We start from the raw sequence: 6,000 nt of genomic DNA, 5'->3' as shown, positions 1-6,000 counted from the left end.
GAAACATAGATCACATTCAGGGGCGGATTTATCTTAAGCAAAGAGGAGTGTCACGTGACACTGCTTCGTCAGAAATTTTTACTAAATATGTATATATAATTAAAAGGCAGAAGCTAACATGAAGATATATAGAATATAGTGACATTGCTTAATGCTAAGTATTGCGCAGCTCAACTGGTTAGGCGTTGAGATTATCTAGTGAGTGCGTGAGTTCGAACCCTCATAGCATTGTTTTTTTTAAATAAAAGTTTTGGTCACCACTTATCTTTCTACCAAATGATACATGTGAGAGTCGAACATATGACCTCTCGGAAGTTAACAAAACCAAAACCCATCGGTCTAAACTCACACTTATCTATTCATGCGACAATAAACATCTTCAACTAAAGAAGAATCTTGCTGCTTTCGTAGATAGTTATCTGTTGTAGGTACGGTTCTTTTTTATATATTTTTTTTTCCTTTCACCTTCTTTATCGCCAATAAAATTGATTAAGACAATTTACGAAATCAAATGAATAATCAGTTGTTTAGTGAATATTTGGTGCCAAATATATATATATAAAAAAAAAAGTATTTAGTATTATTTCTAATGAGGTAATTTTGAATACATTTAAAAAAACAAAACTCATCAAGAAAAGTAATAGTATTTTTTCAGAAAAGTTATAATAATGTACGTGAATTGTGTTTTATTAGTATTTGTTTTTTTTTAATGTGGTGTTATATTATTTCGTTTATTATTACTCACTTTAAAATGCGACACCGCAGACGAAAAATTCTGCGTGCGCCACATTCACATTTCAGTTTCTTACTTTTATTTGGGAGATATGATCTAATTATTTCTCCCGTTCTCCTTTAACAATAAAACGCAACACTGATTCTGATTTTTGCTGGCTTTGTTGAGTCGCTCTGCAGACAGTTCAATGTTTCTTTCCGGCTAAATATAGGTAATAATCTGAGGCTTAGAACTCTTTTGACTCTTACTTTTTCTGTTCTCTAAATTGATCTACTCCTACAAATTTTTGTTTTCTCTAGGAAACTAATAAAAGAGAAGATTAGATTAAGTTTTGCAAAACAATTTTAAGTCCTGCAGTTGGTGAGAGAGAACGGCTTATGTTGTTGTGGTTTCTCTCGTACAAACTTTGAAGCTACTACTGCAGCGAAGGCCACATTGTGTAAATGATGAAACAAGAAAACTGACGGTCTCTCTCCTTGATAATCTTGAATATTTTCAAAACTTGCTTGAGAACCCTAGCAAGAGAAGGTAGCATTTGGAACTTGTTAGACTGGGTTAGAGTCACACATTTGTTGGGAAATGGACTGGTAGTTTGCATTATAAAGATAAGGCATAGTACATGTAACCTTGAGCCAGCAATTGAATGTGAGTATGGCATTCTCCAACTTTGAGTGTGTACAAGTAGGCACCTCAACTTGTCTCCACTTTATCAGTTGAACACTCCAACTTACAAAATGATCATCTTGACACCTCAAAATTTTATGTGCCGCGACAATGTCACGTCAGCATTTGTGTTTACGTGTTCAACTTTCAGTTGAGTCTTGAGCCTACTCTGTACACACCCAAAATCAAGGACATCTTTGTAAATTTGAGGCAAAGTTTAAGGGCTTGTTTATGTATTATCCCTTGTTTATATGGACCTGTTGTCATATCTTTAAAGAACTTAATCCACTGCCAAACAACATATTTTTTCTTTTTTGCATTGTTAGTACCATATTTCTTTTTCAAATTGTCTCATATTTCCTTAAAAGGTTTATAAGTAACAAATAAATCAAACAAATATTTAGTCTTATGGTTCAGCAAACGTCCTCAGACAGTTTTGTTATCTTTTTCGAACTTTTTTTACCAAAGATCGTCAAAAACCACAATAGTATTAGAAACGGTAGTAACGTTAGAACATCAGTAGTGTTAGAACTATCAACGGGAGGTCTGTTAAATAAAACATAATCAACTTCTAATTGTTCAAAGAAAATCAAAAAATTCTGAGACCAACGTTTGAAGTTGTTGCAGTCCCGAGGCTTAAGATTTGACAAATCGGGAAGAGTTTTGTTCAAGAAAATAGTCATTTGATCAATAGTGTATGTAGATAAATCGCTTTCAAATTGTTAGGAAAATACAACGATATATTAATTCAGAACAGAATAAAATTAATAACAAATTATGTAATAAAAAACCGTGTCACGGCAAGTCACTGTCTTGAAAGCGCTTTTGACCCGATTGTGATGCAACTCGTTGTGGCTGATTTTCGATGGGTGGATAACTTCACATAAGATGTGGAAATAATGAACCCAGAAAGATTCTTTATTATTTGCATTATTAAAACAACAAGGAAAGGAATAATCCCAACATCATGATTGATTGATAGGCATGCGTGATATATCTGTCGGAGCAAAAAACCAACCTGAATAAACAACTACTTTGTGCTCTTCTTTAATTTAATAAGTGAAAAAGACTACCCTACTATTATATTTATTTATTACTCCCTCCGTCTCATATTACTTAATCACATTACTAAAAATATATGTCCCAAATTACTTGTTTATTTACAAAATCAAGATAAAGTTAATTGAATTTTTCTCATCTGATCCTTAGTATTAATTGTTCTTGAGAATAGTCAATATTGATTAGAATATATTTATTGAGAAGAAATAGGGATAATGTTGTAAAATATAATACATCTTTTATTTATGATTTGTTAATGAGCGTCCAAAAGGAAAAGTGGCCAAGTAATCTGGGACCGAGGGAGTACTAATAAAAGAAGACTAATAAAAGAAGACTAACTTTTGGACAATGACCTGACATTTCATTTTAACATTCTCTTATAGCAATGAACTGTGATTTGGATATTTAAGGCTTTGGATGAATCAATTTACTGCTTCCTTCTTCCTAACTAAAGCTAGGTAAGCATTTGAGGCTCAATAAGGACTCTTGACATCTCAAACAATAGCCTCTCTTGATTTTGTTGCCAAAATTCTGAGTTCTGTTCTATGAATCTAAGATATTGTGCTTTGATCTTTTATCAATGTTTTCTAATTAATTATTTAATTGCATTAGGTTTATGTACTGAAATTATAGCTAGCCCCTAGATATCTGCTGATCTGTTAAGCTTATATGGTTAATAACTTTATATAACAATAGCCTCTCTTGATTTTGTTGCCATTGCTTTGTATCATGTACAGTTGCTCATTCGTTGTGTCAATGCCATTTTCGTCTCAGTTAGTCGCAAAATGCAGCTACTTTTTGTCTTTGCAATTTTTTTCTGTAAAAATACCACCCAGGCATAGTACCTGTGTTGACTCTATTAATATTCTCCAAAGGAAAAGTAAAGTAAGAAAGCAAAACCTTACCTTACTGTGTCATCTGTAATTACCAGTGTCGAAAGCTCCTTTTTTCGGCCTTCGTGTGTATTTATTTTGTTCAGCTTATACTTGTCAATTTCTTCAACTTTCGCTGTTTGACTATCAGTGATTTTCGCACTAAATTGTAGTAGTATTTTTGGTATTACTGTTATTCTATTTTCTATTATATCACAAACATCGACTTATATAACTTTCTGATCTGATATATAGTTTAACAATATATAGTGCTGGTTTACAATTTACTTGTATATGGTCCTTTCCTTAGTAATTTCTGTTGATAGGGATTTCCACTAATGAACTTGAATGCAGACTGTGGTATATTTTCACCTACTTAGCTAGCTGATATTGTGCAATTATTGATTATAAGGAGTTGTCTGATTTTATTTCCTACTAGCATCTGGACACGTGTGTTGCACATGTGTCACATACAAGTAGTACACTCCATAAAAATGAAAACAAATTTAAAGTGGGTAAGTACAAGTTGAAACTCATGAATGATAAGACTATTCAAATAACTTCTTTGTTGAACGAAAAATGAGCAAAATTACATACGTAACAAATTTGGTTAGGTGGTTAAATATATAATGAACTATATATATTTTGATATTATTAGGTGCAAATATATAATATTCATCTGTTACCGTATCCTTCCTTATGAACGATATTTTGGTACATATGTTTTTGATGCATGTTCCACCAAAGAGACAGGAAAACGAATAATTTCTTGAACCTCCAAAATTTGTATAGAAGTAGAGATCCTTGACAATGGTTTTGAGGCTCGTCATCACAGAACTTATACCCATTGAAATTAGTTGGATAGAGTTCTTTCAATTAAATAGAACTCAGCATACAGATAGGTAAGTTTAATTTTTTTCTTTGGGATTGAAAAGAAATTAAAAGGGAAAAGGAGATTAATAAAAGGGTAAATAAGACAAAGAAGCACAGTTAAAAAAAAAACTCTTCTGCAGAAGAAAAATCTAGATATAGTGTCATGATATACTGCTATATACAACATTCAGTATCCTAGCAAGTGCAACACATCAGTCGCGGATGTACAGTAGGACTTGCGGGTTGACGAAAACTCAATATTTTTGTCAATACATTGTATATAAAATAAAAAGTTCACTGAATATCTATAAATATATGAATATGAGTTCAATTATTATTGTATGCTAATTGAGATCGTTGTAGAAACCCATAAACTTCAAATTCTGAATCTGTCTCTCTGATGTATGATTTAAATTGAACTTTTGAACTGTTTGGTCGTATCTATCCTGGAAGAACAATAACAGTAGAAAATGGTGCTTAAAAAATTGCATGAACAATAATATACATTTTCATGTAATACTCATGAGAACTAACTAAAGAAAATGAACATATACCTGATATAAGTCTGCAGCTATCAAGCTGATGAGGAGGTTGAAACAATTATAACTAAGCATCCTCCTTTTGATGTTTCGGCATTTTCTTATGGAATCACAATATATATATATATATATATATATATATATATATATATATATATATATATATATATATATATAAGGGAGTACATGAAGAGGCATAAGTTCTACAGGTTTCTGATTAATTCCTTAGAATTTAACTGTTCAATGTATCAATGAGGTATGACTATTAAAATACAATCAAATGAATTTGGTCTTTATGAATTATTTTATGTAACTCCTTAAATTCTTCCTATTTTAATTTGAACATAACGAATTGGTAATGCTTTGATGTTCGAAGGGATAAATATCAGCCATATATTCTTCATTATAAGGAGTTTAAAATGACTTTTTGCATGACTTAACATTAATAACACAATAAATTACAAATCCTTCAATGTTCAAACGTAATTCATGAATAAGTACATGCATCTTCTAGGTTATATGTGTAGATTTTGTTTTTAGGATGAGTGGTAATTTAAGTCAATCAACCTTTGAAGGGTATTATGGTATTTCAACTTTTAACTTTGAGGCTTCCCACTTTTATAATAATATGAGATGAGATATATGATATGATTCTTGTGAGGATATCTTATGTAACAGCGTATCCCACTAGTGACGTTGTCTGCCTCCGGCCTAGGCCTACTCGGATATAAAAGGCGTCACTAGGATCTAAATATTCATGCGTGTTTAAATATTCAAGGAAGCTGCAAAGAGAGATTCAGATTCATTTTTGAGCTCGCGTGTCCTTTCTTTTTATTCCAACTTATACTCTCTCGTCTTCCCTTCCTTTTCCTAATTCACTTATATAGGAGAAAATTAAAATTAAAGAAAATTAAATTCATTTTCTTTAGTCGAAGTTCACCTTTGATTTCATTTCTTCTTTATTTGGGAGATCTGGTCTTATGATTTCTCACATTCTTATTCTAAGAACAAACTGCAGTGCTGATTTTGATTTTTGGCAGGTTTTGTTTGAATCAATCTGCAGAAGCGTTCAACAGTTTATTTCCAGCTAAATCATCACCGAAGCAGTTCTTTTCCTCCTACAGTTAGTGAGAGAAATGGCTTATGTTGCTGTGATTTCTCTCATACAAACCTTGAAGCAACTCGTGCAGCTAAAGCCACATTGGATAAGTGATGAAACAAGAAAAATGGCGGACTCTCTCCTTGATGATCTTGAATATTT

The sequence above is a fragment of the Lycium ferocissimum genome, chromosome 12 (assembly GCF_029784015.1).
Source record: "Lycium ferocissimum isolate CSIRO_LF1 chromosome 12, AGI_CSIRO_Lferr_CH_V1, whole genome shotgun sequence".
In the NCBI taxonomy this organism is placed as follows: domain Eukaryota; kingdom Viridiplantae; phylum Streptophyta; class Magnoliopsida; order Solanales; family Solanaceae; genus Lycium; species Lycium ferocissimum.
This window is presented reverse-complemented; position numbering follows the sequence as displayed.